The following is an 18,601-nucleotide window of genomic DNA, read 5'->3' on the forward strand; positions in this document are numbered from 1 at the left end:
TCAAGCAACAGCTGATTGTGTGCTGATGTTCTGCACTGATCCAAATTTAACTTCTACATCCTGTGTGGCTTGCAGGTGCTTCTCCAGGTTTTTTACAGGGGCTGTATGCCATCTACAAGTACTTTCCAGATGTTTCAGGTGTCAAAAAATGTCTTGAATGGTCATGGCAGTGATGAGTTGGACTTGATCTTAGAGGTCTTTTCCAACCTTAATGATTCCACGATTCTATGATAAATGGCACTAGATATGTCTACGTTAATGAAGAAACCAGTTGAGCTCATGAATTTGACCCCATACAACTCTACCAGGCAGAGAGAACTGAAGTGGGATTTTTGCGTCTGCTTGGAAGAGCTGATCAGTGGGCAGTGGATGAGTCAAGGAAGGGCAACTGAAGTCAGCAAGTAAAGGAGACTATTAGTGAGAGCAGAAAGGAAGGGCAGGAGAGAAGTGGTTTGGCAGAAAAACAAGGAGGTCTCTCCACTTGTCCTGTGGTTGCTTCCTCATTTGACTTGTTTCTTGTTTCAAACACTCCTGGCAGCACAGCAGACCCCACAGAAGACTGGGTGGTTTGAGTACTGCGATTACAAACTTCCTTCCTGCCAGTCTAATACAATTTCAAAGGAGGACACAGCACAGAAAACACTGTCTGTGTTTGATGCCATCCTCGTTTACCAGAGAGTCATCCTTGCTATTGGATGGGTCTCTAAGATTCTGAAGTATTGTGCTGAAATGTAAATGATAAACGTGACAGTTAGACATGTTATGAAATGGCTGTAGTTGGAAGGCTGTGAAACAGGACCTGCTGTACAGAGAAGTTGAAATCTCGTGCTTGGAGGATGCAGAAGAGTGAAACAGAGATGAGTCTGGGGAAGTATAAAGCTTGCAGCACATCCTGCCCTGACTGCAAAGTGGGCTTTCCTATCTCTGACAGCCATCATGAAGAGTGCAAAGCCAAATGAATAACATACCTCTTTGGGAACATGCAGGAGAAGATGCCCGCCACATTTAATATTGGAGATGGCCATAATCTTACCCCAATTCAGGACTTTGATTCACTTGCTTAAACTTGCTCCAGATGTAAGACATCTACATGGGCTTGAGAGATACAAGACAGGGTCAGCAAGACAACAAAGCTGCCATTAGGATTTGATGCTATAGGTCAGACAGAGTTCATGTCAGTTGTCACTGCACACCTCTTGCTACTGGATTTTGAGGTCATCAGGGCAGTACAGTGAGGTTTTAAGGGCTGGATCCACAGAGAAACCAAGTTGTGGGACCTCCATTCAAACTCAGTTACTCACAGGTCGTTATGGGTATAATCTGACTCACCTTCACCCAAGGAGAAGCACCTTTGACAAGTGGCTGCTCCAGCTTAAAGCTGAGAGACTGTGTCAGAAAATCATTACAAACATGCTTTCAAGGCCCCAGGGATGGCTTAGCAGGTTGGAAACACAATGTGAAAAGGCAACTGCTGCTCTGAACTGCTGTGCGTGAGGCTTGAACTTCAGCTTTGAAGACTGGGAACCCAAACCCCTCTCAAGCATCCCATGAATTTTCAAAAAGAGAAAGCAAGCTACAGCTGGAATTTAATAAAATAAAGCTCCTGTTTTATTTTATTTTTCCCCTAGCTAAATTACTTTCCTTATTCAACTCAGTTTTCCCAGACATTTACATGCAGCAGCCAAGAGTCATTTTTGTACTGCCCTGTTTCCACTGGCGGTACCTTGCTTCCAATAGAATCACAGCACATTCCATTAGTTTTCACACTCATAGACAATCACATTTATCTGTTCACTGCCCTTCAATGGCAGGCAGCTTCTACTGGATTTCTGTATGAGGACCATACCCCCTACCCACTAATTGACATTCAGCTCACAGAATCACATCAGTGCAGTGTGATGGTGGAGAATATCAATGCACGGAGCCAGGAGGGGGAATGGGAAGGGATAAGTTTAAAGTTTTTGGAGCATTGCAGCAAATGCAACTGGGACTTCTTGCATCAAAGACATGTAATATGGCCGTGTGCCCCAAGCTCTTCTTAAGGGTCTCAAACAATTTCTGAGATGGACATCTGCCCCTCAATGCATTCAAAAATGAGGCTGGGCTTTGACAAAATGAATGCTGGAAACGTCTCTGCTTTTCAACTTAGGGTAATGGGAAATAGGGCAGCCTTCAGCCTTCACTGCACTCTGCTAGATATTGTCCTGGATCTGAGAATCAGAGGCTGGGAGGCATAGTTTTACCTCGTGGTTAGAGACCTGGATTGATGCTAAAGAGAACTGGGTTTTGTTTCCAGCTATGCCTTTGGGATGACCACAGGCATCTTAGGCCACATCTCTGTACCACGTTTTCCTTTTAGGTTAAATATTTTCCTTTGAAAAATCAGGTGGGATGCTGCCAAAAAAAGCTGCCACAAGATTAGATGAGCCCAATTATTTAGCAAAACTCAAAGTATGAAAGAACGTAAAATATTTAAAAACCCATGAGGAAATTGTACACTGGGTAATTGGGATTTACCTCAGAAGTTAGGGACATGATTCAGTTTCCCAGCAGAGCTGCCTGGTATCACATGTGAGGCTAAACAATACCTCCCCAGCCTCCAGCATCCACCCCAGAGAGAAAAACATCTCTTGAAGATCCAGTGTCTTCTAGGTCCATGATGTCCTGATAATCCAGATACTCAAAAAGCATCTCAGCTGGTTCCAGACATCTCCAAGCATGCCAATTACTACAGCCCTAGGTTTCCACTGACCTTAACATGAAGTCAGTTGTCCTTCTCAAATGGGGATGTCTGTGCATAGGGAAAGGTCAGTTGTTTGAACAGAAGTTTCCGATGTCACTTGTGGTCTTTCTACATGGGGCTGGCAGATGCAACACAGGCCTAGGAGACTTATGTGTTCTTGTGAAGCAGCAGATGGAGAAGCCTGCTGGGAAACTGTGGTGTAGAAAAAATGACACAGAAGATCAGGTCAAGCAGGTGACCTTAAGGAGTTTTGCCTTGATTTTAAGAGATGATAATCCAATGGTTTCTTGTGGATCAGGGAGCCCAGGCACTGGCTTTTGTATTCAGTCCTTCCTCCCACTGAACTTCTATTTAGAAGAAGCTAGATTTTTTGAATAAGGAGAGCTGAGTTTTAGGAGATCTTGAAGGTTTGAGGGCAAGTTACTTTATCTCATTATGCTTCAGAGCAGATAACAGTATTTCTTCCTCCTTTTATCTGCTAGGAGATAAAACTCAGTAAGAGGAGTCACTCCTTAGATGACCAGGCTGGGCTGCCTGCTCTGGTGGTTGGCAACCCTGTCCATGGCAGGGGGTTGAAACTAGATGATCTTTGAGGTCCTTTTGAACCCAGGCCATTCTATGATTCTATGATTCGAGCTGAGCTTGGCACAGCTTTTCTGCATACTCTGAGCCCAGCTTTGCTTATACAGCTAGGCTGTACAACCTTCTTGTTGTTAAAAAGGAATATTTTTTAACAGTTTCGTTTATTTTTGTCTGGGGAGAAGGAACAGCCTCTTGCAATATTTGTGGACAACCCTTGCTAAAAGGAGATCTGATCTCAGGCACCGTCTCCAACCAGGACTGTAATTCCAGTGGTGATAACAGTAACAAACATGGCAATAACCATGCCCAAATATAGCTCTTGGCACTGTTTTTTCCTGTTCAAATACCAATTCCTGTGACTGTCATTCTTTGCAGGCTTCCAAATCCTGGCATTTGGAAGTTGCAGTTGCTTCCAACAGAGCTTTTTGTCCAGCAGGGATTATTTCCAGTAGACTGCACTGCAAACTGCGATGCTGCACTTCGTCCCTCCAAGGTAGAGATAGGAGCAGCGTGTGACTCATGCCTCTCATATGATCCTGAAAAGAGAATTCATCATTGGTTCAGCTATGCACATAATTTTCACCTTATATCTTCCCCTTCTGTACAAAAAGATTTTCTCATCATTTCCTCTTTCGGCTTTGGGAGCTGTGAAAAGATCTTCTTCCTATGTTTTTTACAGTCCTTTTCTTAACCCACCTTTTTGTTGTTGTTGTTCTGCAGGGACATAAGCCCACCTCCAGAAAGCCTGAGCATGGAGAAATGTGTTTCCAGTAAAACATACAGCTGGCTCAGCTCCCAGAAGGTGCCAAGGATGCTGGACGTGGGGCTGCATTACAGCGCTGCAGTTGAAACAAGCGTAGACTGGGAGAAATGCTGTTGTTTTCTTCACAAATAAGTCAAAACCAGAATGAAATATTAGCATTTTCCAGAATAGTTATCCCCCGCCTTAAGCTTGACTCTGGAAAGAACTTATCTTGGTACTTCTAGTCCAAAGTAAATATTTTCAAAGTCCTGAATTTAATGAATTTTCTCTATTTTCTTTTTTATGTCATTTTTGGGAGTCATTTTTCCATTAAAAAAAAAAAGAAATCAGATTCTTTCTAGCTGTCAGATGCTATCTGTATTCTGGTTTAATTGTTTCAGGCTCCTTTCTTCCCTTGCCAAGCACTGCCTTCACTTCTCTCACTGGATGAGTGTGAGCTTGGTGGGATTGAAGGTCCGAGGAGTATAATGGAAAATGTTGTCCATATTGTGAGGTTGCTGAAAAAAAATTAAAAAAAAAAAAAAAGAAAGAAAATGGTTCAAGGTACAGGAACTATTTTTACAAATTCCATGTGTAATGAAAATAGGCAGAGCATGAGGTCAGCACGACCCAAGCGAAAAGCTTCTTTTCTGCTTAACTAAACAAAACAAATAGATTCAAGTTATTTTGCCAGAAATGAAGTTGTTTGTTTTCATCTTACTCAAGGGAAAAAGTAAAACTCTGTGTATATGTGGACAGCAAATCCACGGACAAATCAAGGAAATCTTCAGTTATGCAAAAACTGCACTTTCCATGAACCTAACTGATGGGAAAGGGTACATAATCCCTGAGCTGATGGAGTGATGGGTTTGCTCAGACATGCCTGATTATATGAGTATTCAAGAGAAATTTATGAAATTTTCAGAGAAATGTCAGGAAAGACTGCTTATGCAGAAGGAAAAGCAGATCCTCAGTTTCACTTGCAACTTGGAAAGCAACCAGGAGCAGCAGAACAACCTCCTGCAGATGAACAGAGCCATGGGAAACTGAACATAGGGTGAAGAAGAAGAGGAGATTCCAAGTGAAAAGGCTGCAGGAAGAAGCTGGAGGGGATGAACACAAAGTAATACTGAACTGGTTCAGATGAGATTCAGCAGACAGATGAGGAAAGCATGGACAGTGCTCAGGAAGCTTTGAGTCTTCTTCCCCTCCATTCTATGTCTCTCTGGTGTAGCTCATGCTGATAGCACAGTGTGATCACACAAACTCTGGAGGTATGCTTTCACAACCCTCTGACAAATCTGGAAGATCTTCCTAAAAAGTGCAGCAACAGCCCTGAGACTGCCCAGGTTGAAGTTCCTGGGTTGAACCACCAAGTACTTGGTACATAGGGAACACGGTTTAATGGACAATATTGGTGGTAGGTGGATGGTTGGACTAGATGATCTTAGAGCTCTTTTCCAAACGTACTGTTTTTATGATTCTACGACCAAGACAGGCCCAGTATATGTAGAACAGGAGCTAATGTTAATAAATATCCAGGAGCAGATGTGTCTGGAAAGGCACTCCTGCAGCCTGCAGTCACCTGCTCTGGGATTCTCAGGGGTGACTCATTTCCTTCCATCAGTCACAGACATGAATTCCCCTTGGCATTGTTGCATGGTGAGGTCAAGGTACTCCTATGCAGTCAAATAGCAATTGTTTATTTCTGTGAAATATGCTGTGTCTAACTTGGTTCAAAGCAAGGCAATGGCTTCTGTTCTAATACTGTAAATGATTTCCTAGATGGCAGGTGAAGTGAGTCAAGCTTGGACATGTCTTTTCCCAACAGCACTGAAAGACAGAGCAGGTAATTAACAGACAGCAGGGCAAGGCATGGGCTCGCTGGACCCCTTTGGAGCACTGTTTTTAAATAATCATAGAGAGATTTGTGAGTCAGAGAGGAGCATCACGATAATCTAATCTGGCCTTCATGCATATCAGAAGCCAAATGATTGCACTCTGTATATTCAGTACTGCAGCAAGGTCTTTGGGTCAGCTCTCCCTGGGGTGGTAGTTGAACCTATGCCCTAGAAGAGGAAACCTCTTTGTCTTTCTTCCCAGGCTCACAGGCATGGAGAGATCAAGAAAGATATTTTTAAGGTATTTCCTGGTCCCCAATCCAGTAATTTCCACTTCCCAGAAGTGAGAAAGTATTCTGGACTCTAAAAACTGCCTTGAAGAAAATAAGCAGAGGGACAAAACTGTGCTCTCCTTTGTCCAGTCATCCCACAGTATCCAGGTGATTCATGTGCTTACTCAGATCAAGGGATCTTCGTTGGAAAGCCAATGGTTTTGGAGGCTGGTTTTGGCAAGGAAATGGCTGGAATAAAGGACAGCCTGGACCATCCCTGGGTGGCAGAGCTATGGCAGCCCAACTTGGCAGTTCTTGAAAATGATCTGTCCAGCTCCCTGCCTGTGTGTATTTCCAACCTTTCAGTGATCCCAACAAACCCTGTGCCCCCTTGCAAGTCATTAAACCACATAATTCTGATTGTGCATGAAACTTATGGTTTGGAAAGGAGGAACATTTAGAGGACTACTTTTCTATAGGTGACTTTATTTAGGCAGATACCTTACACTCAGTGTAATCCCAGGAAAATATCAGGCATTTGCAACTGTGATTCATTTTTCCTATTTAAGTAAAACACCCCACACTCTGGATACAGTTGTTCCATTGCATTGACAAAAGGAACAAGGAGTTTGGATGCTGATAGAGCCCCTCATGCTCGATTTGCTAATTCCTATGTTAAATCAAGCCAGATGTTTTCCTACAGCATGGCCCGGCTTGATCAGAAGAGCAGGGCTGAGTCACTGGCGGGCTGATGAGACCCCCTTGGGCTCCAACCTTTGCATCCATGAATAATCACTGTCGAGTGGCAAAAGCACTGTCTTAATAGGATTCAGAGAGGATTGCTTGTTCAGATCTCAAAGGCCAGCTGTCGCAGTGCATTACATCCATCCTGATCTGAGGTCAGATTTGGTAGTTGGTTGAGCGATATACACTAACAACAGCAAGATATCCTCCTCATTTGTACCTGCCAGCAATGTGACAGACACAGCATATCAACAAGTAATTGTGTGTATTTATATAAGGAGGGGTGAAAAATTTTTTAACTCTTAAGATTTTTGCCTCTCTTTATGTGTATGTGCATGTATGTACTATTTTATTTCTGCTGTCAGCCTTTCTATACTGAGAAATTCATTAAAAAACCCTCTTCTGGTCTCATTGGTGCTGTGGGGTGTCTAATGATACTGATGATACTTCAGTCCATAATCTTGATCAGTGTTGGTCCCAGCAGAGGCTGCCGGATTTACCCACACCTTGCATGATGTCCTGGATCTGGCAATACTTGATGTTTTAAGTTCAAGAAGAGAGTTCTGATCTCCTTTCTCCACTCATCAGTTTTTCCCCTTTCCCTGACCACTCCAGCTGGATTCAGGTCCCACTGTTTGCCATAGGAATGAAGTTTTGTTACAGATCAACCTCTTTGCCTTTCACTCCCTTAGCAAAACATAACAATTTTAACTACCCATGTCAACACTTGCCTATCTTCACCTCAGGCACATTTCCAATTACCACAGGCTACATTTCCTGCATGTTTTGTTGTGTTTTTTTTTATTTTTTTATTTTTTATTTTTTATTTTTTATTTCACAACTACCTTATGAGGTGGAAACAGCCATTCTGGATGTGACTCTGGGCAGCTGAGTCTGGTGGCTGGTGACCTTGCCCACAGCAGGGGGTTGAAACTAGATGATCTTTGAGGTCCTTTTCAACCCAGGCTTTTTTGTGACTCTATGATTCTATGATTTTGTGACTCTATGATTCTGTGACATGATTCTTGTGCATAAGAAACAAGTCTAAGAGTGAATAAAATTGGGAAGCTTAAGAGGTATTGAGGTGAATTGCTTCCCTGGAAGCTCAGTGGGTGGAAGTTCTGGATGATGGCTTTGCTTCAACTCAAAAATAAATCTCCGTTAAGGAAAGATGGGGAGAAGTTCAATGACAAGAGAGAAGGCAATGGGAGTTAAAAAAAAAAAAAAAAAAGGAAAGAAAAGGAAAGAAAAGAAAAATAAAAAGGCATTTGAAAGGGAAGAAAGGAGAAACACTTTTCTTTCTGCTAATTTTATTTTCCAGGCTACTAAAGCTCCGCTTTAAATTAAGTCTAACCTTTCCTTTTAGAGGCAGCCGAGGAAATGCGCTTTCAGTTGAAAAACAGGCGGTGCTCTCTGAGACAGACTTCCCCTTTGGGGCTGCCAAATCTCAAGGCTTACTGTCCTCATTTAACCTCTTCCGGAGCCAAAAAATATCCAAATTACTGGCAGCCTCATGCACTGGCCATTTGCTTGGCTAATACCGATCAGGCAAATTAATTCCAGTGAATTTAAGCAAAACCTTCCTGTGGCTGTCAGACAGCAAGTTAAGTCTTCCAATTGACTGGAAAGGAAGTGGAAAAGGTAAACAAGTCAAATGAAAAGCTCTCTCCAAGTGTTTTTGTGTGCAGCTGCCCTGGTAGTTCTTACAATCATAGAATCATTAAGGTTGGAAAAGACCACTAAGATTACAGAATCACAGAATCACAGAATTGTAGGGTTGGAAGGGACCTCCAGAGATCATCGAGTCCAACCCCAATCCAGTATCTGGTAATTCAATGTCTTTGAATGTGGAATCTGAAAACAAACAGCTTGTCCCCACACTGAAGCACCAGTATCAGGCAGAAGAAGATTGGCTCACTGACTTTAAGTATCCTGACTGCAGGCATACTTCTTCATATCCACTCATCTTAAAAAGGGGGTAAAAAGATGACTTTCATCATAGAATCATCATAGCATTGCCTGAGTTGGAAGGGAAACTTAAAAAGTCATCCTGCTCAACTCCCCTGCAATGACAGGGACACTACAGCTAGATCAGGTGCTCAGGACCTAGTCCAGCCTGACCTTGAGTGTCTCCAAGGATGGGGCAGCCACCACCTCTCTGATTTTATCCTATTTTATGATGTTGGCCCAGAACATCAGAGGCAGATACTGGAGATATTACGGTAGAATTTGAACCTTCCCACCGATATCCTGTTACGTTTTGTTGATTTGTGACAGATGGCAGCAGAGGGGCAGTCTGACAGAATGGTGCCTGACATGGAAGTGTGTGTGAAGTTAAGATGTGTCATGAATTCTTTCATGTGAAAAAATCGCACCAATTCATTCGACATTCATTGACGCTTGCTGAATGTTTATGGAGACCAAACAGTGGATGTGAGCACAGTGAGGCAGCATCTGGTGGATGAGGGAAAGGGTGTTGATGTGGTCTACCTAGACTTCAGCAAAGCCTTTGACACTGTCTCCCACAGCATTCTCCTGCAGAAGCTGGCAGCCCGAGGCTTGGATGGGTACACTCTTGGCTGGGTGAGGAGCTGGCTGGAGGGCCGGGCACAGAGAGTGGTGGTGAATGGAGTTAAATCCAGCTGGCGACCGGTTGTGAGTGGTGTTCCCCAGGGGTCGGTGCTGGGGCCTGTCCTCTTCAATATCTTTATTGATGACCTCGATGAGGGCATCGAGTGCACCCTCAGTAAATTCGCAGATGACAGCAAATTGGCTGGAAGTGTGGATCTGCCTGGGGGTAGCGAGGCCCTACAGAGGGATCTGGACAGGCTGCAGACTGGGCTGGAGATAATGGGATGAGTTTCAACAAGGCCAAATGCCGGGTCCTGCACTTCAGCTACAACAACCCCAGGTGACGCTACAGGCTTGGGGCGGTGTGGCTGGAGGACTGCGTAGAGGAAATGGACCTGGGGGTATTGATTGATGCTCGGCTGAACATGAGCCAACAGTGTGCCCAGGTGGCCAAGAAGGCCAATGGCATCCTGGCTTGCATCAGAAACAGCGTTGCAAGCAGGAGCAGAGAGGTGATTGTTCCCCTATGCTCAGCACTAGTGAGGCCGCACCTCGAGTACTGTGTCCAGTTTTGGGCCCCTCACTGCAAGACAGATATTGAGGCCCTGGAACGTGTTCAAAGGAGGGCAACAAAGCTGGTGAGGGGTCTGGAACACAGGCCGTATGAGGAGAGGCTGAAGGGGCTGGGAATGTTCAGCCTGGAGAAGAGGAGGCTCAGGGGAGACCTCATTGCTCTCTATAACTTCCTGAAGGGAGGTTGTAGTGAGCTGGGGGTCGGCCTCTTCTCTCGTGTCATTAGTGATAGGACCAGAGGGAATGGCTTCAAGCTACGGCAGGGGAGATTCAGGCTGGACATTAGGAAGTATTACTTTTCAGAAAGGGTGGTCAGGCACTGGAATGGACTGCCCAGGGAGGTGGTGGAGTCACCGAGCCTGGGGGTGTTCAAGGAAAGGCTGGATGTTGTGTTGAGGGACATGGTTTAGTGGGAGCTACTGGGAATAGGTGAACGGTTGGACTGGATGATCTTGAAGGTCTTTTCCAACCTTGGTGATTCTATGATTCTATGATTCTATGATTCTAGTGCATTTCAGCAATGGTGATGTGAAAGACAAGCCACGTTCCAGATGGCCATGCAGTCCTTTATTAATGCAGCATGCAGGACCCTTGACTCATCACTGGCAAAAATGAAAATGCACAGCTCATGGTAGTGACTGTGTTGAAAAATAGTATTTTCATGCTGAGAATTTGGTCTTTCAAATCTTTACTGTGTTCTTTGTATCTGTTGTAGTTTCCATGGAAATAAATAGGACGCATTACTTTTGGAGCAAACTGTGTACATTTTTTTTTTTTTCAGCAGATGCAGCAATACTGGCATCTTCCTCAGCAGAGGGTGTACAATGAATACAGGATGACATGCAATGTTAGTGGTCCTGGGGCAGAAAGAGGTATTTTAGACATAATAAAAGGGAAGAGATAAACTATAGCCAACACAAGTACGATGGGAGAACATTCCAGGCCTCTGGCAACAGCTCCAGCCAAAACCTATGCACAAGTTGGTCTTGGGATGTTTCACAAGGACTGCAATTATCACCACAAATGAGGAAAACATGCCTTGTTGTTAACAAGGAGCATGGATATGTTGTGGTTGTCCTCCAGTTCCTCCAGCACCTCATCCCGAGCTGTGATTGCAGTGGCCATCTCCACCACCTTTCACCGTTGGTTTTGCCTGGCATGCTGGCTGGCCATAGGTCACCACTTGCTGCAACGATCCAAAATCCCTTGGTGAAATAAAGCTGTGAAAGGACATAGCACCATTTGCAATAGATGGGCGCAAATGTGTTATCACTCCTCACGCAGGCTCCAGCTCTTTTCCTGAGGATGTTCTATGGAACAGTCAGAATATGTTTGAGATGTCACCTTCTGTCCATCCATCAGCTGGGCCAACATGAACAGACTTTCCCAGTTCAGAACAAAGCCTGTTGTGCTTTGTCCTCTCAAGAGTCAATATCTATACTCATAGCACCATGCTCGAAGTCAGAGTTCCAAGGAACTGGGCTTCAAGCCTAAAAGTAGCTCTGATTTTATTCCCTACTGTCTTCTGCACACAGGAGGGGCTTGAAACTAGATGATCATTACTGACCTTTTCAGTCCAGGCCATTGTATGATTCTATGATTCTCCAACCCTTCTGAGTTATGGAAGCACTGACCCACAGCTGGAACTGCAGTTTTAAAAAATACTATGGTATGGAGAAAAGAAGCAATGCCAGATCTTATCCTCCATCTTCTCCAAGATGTTGTATGCCCTGGGTTAACAACAAGACCTTAAAGCTTAAGGACAGCTCCTTGTCATCAAGGCATGGAGGCATAGGACTGTTTCTCAGCAATGTAAGGTAGTGGAAAACTCACTCTTGCACATGGGAGTTTTTAAAGTGATGCTGAATAAGCTTAAGATGGGGGTTACATTTTGGGTTGATCCCTTGAGTGCATGCTGAAAGTCTAGCCCCTGGCTTCTGGAGTGTCAATGAATTTAAGGACTTTGCAAAGAGAAAGCAGGAGCTGGGTGTAAATCAGGAAACCTTTTTGTCTGAGAAGGCTGAGGTCGGACCAGACTGCATCCTGAACGGGTTAAATTCGTTCAGCAGGAACTGGTGAATGCTGAGTGTCTTTGCTCCTGTTTCCCAGCTGCTTTCACAAAGGGTTTGTTGCTGTCTGAGTCTGCCCCAGTCCGACTGTCTGCAGCAAAGTCAACAGTCCTGAGTGTCTCGTCTGCGCCCTGCAGTACCTGCCGTGGGCAATGTGGGCTAAAACCCTCTTCTGCCTTTGCAGTCCACCAACAGACTGTGAAAAGTAACTCATGGTGGCTGGCTCGTAGCTGCAGTAAAGCTCCCTGACAACGTCAGGCTGTAATGATGTTTTTTTGTATTAATGAAATGAATGCCTTTTGATACAGCATTTTGTTAATTTTATTCCCCATCTTGCAGACTGATAACACACAGAAAAGGGGTGATTTGTCTGTTGTTGCCTAATTTTCAATAAATCCACTGACAATTTCACAAGATGTATATGTAACGATCACACTTCTGGGGTCCTTTCTATCAGATGCCTGAAGCCAGGAGTGGATGCTTTTTTAGCAGAATCTAATTTACAGTCTGACCTGACAAATATTCATATGGGCGTGAAAAGCCTTCTGAAGATGCATCAAGGAACATTGCATCCCCTGTCATCTTCCTCACTGCTTGCTCTATCTCAAATTAGATTTGGTATTCTAACTTGTTCCAGCTTCAGGCTGATCTTTCTTGGTTCAGTTAAACCTCAGACTTGAAGCTGAAGACATTTCACACACGACAGTTTGGCATCTGTTATCTAAAGGTCCAGCAACACTGATGTGATTGAATTTGGACCAAAATCTATGCTGGAATAAGTCAGTATGAACAATTAATAGATTATTGCTGGGCTGCTTTACACCAGACCAGTTTTACTTTCAGCAGGATTAGCAGAGAACAATTTTCCTATGAGCCCATAAAGTTCTGCCTTTTTATAATATGAGATCCTTGCCCTTTCCTTCTATTAAAACTTGTGGCACATTTCTGTGGCTGTAAATGTCACAGATGACAGAGGACAATCCCACTATTAGTTTAAATCACCTTATGTGCATGCAGAAATCTTGTTGCAGGGCACAGGCATCTGACGACAAGGGAGGATGAGAAGGCAGCGGAAATGCATGGTTATGTAGGAACATGGGAGAGAGGCAAAGACAAAAATGTCATGTATACACAAGGCATGTTTTTCTGCTGCAGAAGATTTTAAAAAAGATGTCAACTATTTCTAAGTATTTTCTGTGGTTTTTTTTTTTTTCATGAAACAATGAGCATGGAAATATTTCATTACCTTTTGCAATAAATATGGAACAACTCAGCATTCACGTTCTCCCTCCCACACTCTCATATACTCCTGTGTTCCTCTAACAGTAGCAATAGTGTCTGAGCTTTTTTTTTTTTTTTTTTTTTTTTTTTGCCTGTCTAGGGGAAACACGTGTATTTTTTGTAAAAAAAAGAAAAATAAACCTCTTGCCACACAGTTTGCCTTCCTCACATGGCTAACAATGTGTCACACATAGACAGTTTTCCTGTAGAGCTTAGGAAATGCCTTAAAGCCAAATGTTATCTTTGCAACATTCAGTTTCCTTGGTTGTACAGGTAAATAACAGTGGTACCAAGATCTTATCTGATATTTTCAGCCCTCGATCTCAAAAATTTTTGGAAATCAAGAGGATGAGGAACTGGAAACTTATTTTGCAAATGGGGAAACAGAGACATGTAGAAACACCATGACTTTCCAAGTTCATCCTGAACATCATCAGCAACTGACAAATCCTTAGCTTTGCTTTTATGCTATCATTTGCTTTCACTGTTATTCAGAGCACCTAAAGAGAATGAGTTACCCAAATCCCTCTGACTTGGTGGAATTCTCAATCTTCAACCTGATTTCCATCCTAAGTACCTGAGCTTGTTTAGAATAAATTTAATTCCTGCTGTATGCAGATGTGACTGAAAGAGAACTGATCCAATGAAAAACACGTCTGAAAGTCTCATCTTGAAGTCTGAGTCACGTACACTTTACCAGAAATGTCTGGTGAAGGTTTTCAAGTGGAAAATTGCCATGAGCTTGTGATGGCTCACACAGAATGATTCTGGAAACTAACACAGCAACAAATCTGCAAGTAGAAGGGCCAAGAGTAGGTCACTAGAGATGGAGCACAAAATGGATCCAATGAAAGATATTTCAGGACCTGCATGATGCAGCCTCTCTTCCAGGGAAATAAAGTGATACGAAAGTTCTGAGTGCTTAAACCTTCAGAGAAGGCATTGTTGTCTATTTTTGTCTTTAGTCCAAACTTCCTGAGAAATACTAGCTTTGTTTGAGTTTGTTTCCAGGCAGTGTTACCTGTCCTCTCAGTGGTTTGGAATGAGAGGCTGTGAAAATGCTCAGGATCAGGTCTCCAGGAAGAGTTCATTGCAAAAATGACTTTCTCAAATATACTTGTTGGGTGCAGTAAAAGAGGAAATCAGAAGAAGAAGAGAAGGCAGAACTGCAGCCAGCAGATGTGCTGTTTTGCACGTTGATATTTGGTCCCGTGCCTGTTGAATCAGCTTTTTTTTTTTTTCCTTTTCTTTTTTGGCCAGAATATAAAGAAGAGACTGAAAATCCTGATAACATTGGCCAAACAAGCCTATTTCACTCCTGTTGCTGCAAACAAGTGTGTAGAATAAATCTCTCACTCTGCAACTCTTCAGATCAATTAGAAGGTCTTTCTCCATTGACCTTACAGCAGAAAATCTGGTTAGCCCAACTATTGGTAAAATGGTTTCCAAGCATGCAGATCTAAGCTCTGGGATCCCTTCAAGAAAGGAATGGCTTGGGGCCCGCAACACAAGAAGGATGTGGAGCTGTTGGAGTGGGTCTGGAGGAAGGCTATGAGGATGCTTGGAGGCCTGGAGCAACTCTTCTAATGAAAAGTTGAGGGAGTTGGGCTTGTTTAACTAGGAGGAGAGAAGGCTCTGAGCAGAATTCATTGTGGACTTCCAATACTTGAAGGGAGCATGTAAGCAGGAGGGAAAACAACTTTTTACATGGTCTAATAGTGATAGGACAAGGAGGAATGGCTTTAAATGAAAAGAGGGGAAATTTAGGTTAGATGTTAGAAAGAAATTCTTTACTCAGAGGAGTGTGAAGCACTGGCACAGGCTGCTGAGAGAAGTTGTGGGTGCCCCCTCTTTGGAGGTGTTCAAGGCCAGGTTGGATGGGGCCTGATCCCAAGGTTGGCAATCCTGTCTACTGCAAAGAGGTTGGAGCTTGGTGATCTTAAAGGTCCCTTCAAACCTAAACCATTCTATGATTCTATGAGAGGAATGAAGACAGGATTTCAGCAGAAGCAACCATTGTCTGCTGCCATAGCCACTGTGACATAAAAATGGTATCTCAAGACAAAGAAGAAAGAGAAAGAAAAGAGGGTATTTCTAAGCAAGAGAAGATTCCACAGGAAAAGTTGCTTCTAACATCATCCCCAAGTAAAATGAACCAACTTGTAGAACTGACTCTTAGAATCAGAAAATCAGATAGAAATCATAGAATCATTAAAGAGAAGACTACTAAGATCATCTAGTCCAATCATCAACCCATCACCACTATGCTCATTAACCATGTCCTTCAGTACTACACCTACCCTTTTCTTGAACACCTCTGGGGATGTTTCCCCCATGTCCCTAGGAAGCCTGTTCCAATGCCCCACCACTTTTTTTGAGAATACCTTTTTTCCTAATATCCAATCTGAACCTTCCCTGGTGCACCTTGAGGCCATTCCCTCACTGTTACCTGGGAGTGGAGGCTGACTCCCACTTCTCTACAACCTCCTTTCAGGGAGTCCTACAATAAGCAATAAAGTCTCCCTTCTTCTTGATCTTCTGTCACTCAGGGCTGAAAGCAGGTTGCTTTCTAAATTCAGATGCTAAGAAGACCTGGACCTGATCAGTGCTTGCACATGAAGACAGCACAAGCATAAATGAAGAAGTCAGGGCAGATGTTAGAATCCAGAAAATGTTGAGTTGAAAAAAAAAAACCCACAGAAAATCCACCCAAAATGAGCAAAAAAAAATTTTAAGCAGCTTTGGGCTGGTGGAGAGGAAATGAGGAAAACTTCTCCATGCTGACTCATGGGAGACAGACAACTGCTCAGCTGTGTGTCGTTTCCTTTGCTCTCTGTTTGCAGGGACTTCCCTTCTATCAGCAAAGGAGCAGCTGGGCCTGAACAGAAAGGAGAAAGATATTTTGGTCACATGCTTCTGGTAAAGGCTTCACAATGAGCTACTTTCTTCTAGCACTGAACAAGGAGCTTCAGTCACATGGGGTAAACAATATCATCTGAAAAAGTCTCTTTTTCTTCAGCTGGCAATGGCTCCCAAGAGTTAGGCTGGGAACTACATAGACAGAATTGCAATTCTGAAATCCCAGATCAAATATTTCTAGACCATGGTAGATATCTGAGGATGAAAGGGGATGTGGACTTGTGATAGGTTCTCTGTGACATACATTCTTTATATATGTCATTAAATTTCCAGAGAGTTTCAATGGCTGTGATGTGGATTCACATGTCTCAGATTGGAGGGAAAACTCACGGGGCTGATCTCAATCAGCTGGGGCATAAGAAATGATGGGATATGTCTATCTGCGAGGAGATAGATGCCATGATTATATGACTCTATCAGATATGACACTTTGGGACATGATATAGTCAGCATAGTGGTGATCAGTTGACAGTTGGAAGGGATGACCTAAGTGGTCTTTTCCTACATTAATGATTCTATGACTCTGTGATCCTATGGAGACCAACACAAGGGCTCCTGGAGGACAAGCAGACCCCACTGTAGTTCCACTGGCTTCTTTGTAACCCTCAGGATGAGTATAATGCTTCTCAAGGAGCTTCTCTATAGATCTGTCATCAGAACTTCGCATCAGCCAAAGCTTCTTTCCTAGTATAACTTGCCTCTGTTTAACTGATGACACATCATTAGCAGAAGCTATTTAGATCTTTTTATGTGAAACCAGAAGCACTAAACAGGGCTTAGCATTCCCAGAAAGGGGTCAGTTCCCTCTCCCTTCCCTTTTGAAGCAGGGAATATATGCATGTGTGTGCAAAATGCAGTTCACAGTGGCTTTGCAGAATTATTGAGCCCATTGCTCGGGCTCTGTGGCCGATACATTTGGCAACCTCTTGAACTTGTTCCCCAGCAGGGCATGGAAGATGTGTTAAGGGAGGGTGTGAGCTTTCACATGCTTTGGTCCTTCCGGGCTCAGAAGAAGCACTTCTGAGTGCAGTCAGACCCAATTTGTGGGACATCCTGCCAAGAGTCAGACAGCAGAAAGCTCCCAGGCTATCTCGAGCAATGGTAGTGAAGAGCGGAAGGCTCAAGATAAGCAGACAGACATCTTTTATAGTTTGAGATATATTAGGTTGGCTGGGAGTATTGAGCAAAGCAGTCATTTGGAGCAGATTTCAAAAGCAAAGCTCTGTGGCTAATAATCTCAAGGAGTAACCACATGGGGTCTGCTACTGATGTTCATGGACCCCTGAAAGCTGTAATGAAGACAAGCTTTGTCCTGTGAGCCCTGTGGTCACGGATGCATGCATAGCTGGGCTCTGCTGGACTTGGCAGACAGCTGTTGGCTCTTTTTCACTGGAGAAGCCTTGTCCCTGCCAAAGGAGTTGAGAAGACTGCTGATGTGTCACCACCTGGGGTCCAGATGGAGCCCTATGGACCTGTGTGCTCGTGTCCCCATCTAGTGGTTGTCCCCAAGCTTGCAACGTGTCCCGTCCCCGTCTTCAGGTGCCATTCAACTCCGTGGGGAATCTGTTGGTTGCCTTGGGGTGCAGGGATTGTGCCCTTCGTACAGATCAAAGTCTGATAAGCAGCCTTGCAAATGTAACAGGACCGTGTCTCTTACACATTTCCTACACATGGTCTAGCACTGGGAAATGTGTTGTGCAGAGCCCATCACCTCAGCTAGAGCTGCAAGCAATACTGAGGAGAGGGAACCTTTAGGTGGTGATAAACCAGTTTTTTTTTCCAAACCTCATGCTGATGACTTGCTTCCGTGCAAGCAAAATTTTGTTGTGCAATCTGTTTACAAGGAGAAAAATCACCCTAAACCACCAGCAGCAAAAAAAAATGGATGATGAGTCCAGATCTGAGTCACTTCTCAAAGCAATAAATGAGTTTTTAAGCAGAATTGACATTGCTTGAAGTGGAAGTGGGAGCTGTGTGTAAATATTTAGCCTATCCAAGACTGGGAAACAAGATGAAGAGATTTTGATGCCATGTGTAACTGGAATAATTTATTGCACTGACTGGAAATCACCTCTCCAGAAAGATGGGGGGAACCATTGGGAAGAGACAGCAGAAAATCCCCTCTGAGCTGCTCCATGCAGATCTCCTCAATACTCTGATCATGTCTCTTTACCAGACAACTACTTTGAAGGATGAAGGAAGAGTAAAATCTCATCAAAAGTCTCTACTGAGCACCTTGAGAGTTCACTGAGAATTGCGGGGGC

General features: G+C 43.7%; 1 protein-coding gene across 2 annotated transcripts in view; it reads right to left on the reverse strand.

Moving 5' to 3' along the window:
• MKLN1 (muskelin 1) overlaps positions 1–18,601 on the reverse strand; it is a 679,793-nt gene that overhangs the window by 471,786 nt on the left and 189,406 nt on the right. The gene's annotated exons all lie outside the window — the stretch shown is intronic.

The sequence above is a fragment of the Lagopus muta genome, chromosome 1 (assembly GCF_023343835.1).
Source record: "Lagopus muta isolate bLagMut1 chromosome 1, bLagMut1 primary, whole genome shotgun sequence".
Classification (NCBI taxonomy): Eukaryota; Metazoa; Chordata; class Aves; order Galliformes; family Phasianidae; genus Lagopus; species Lagopus muta.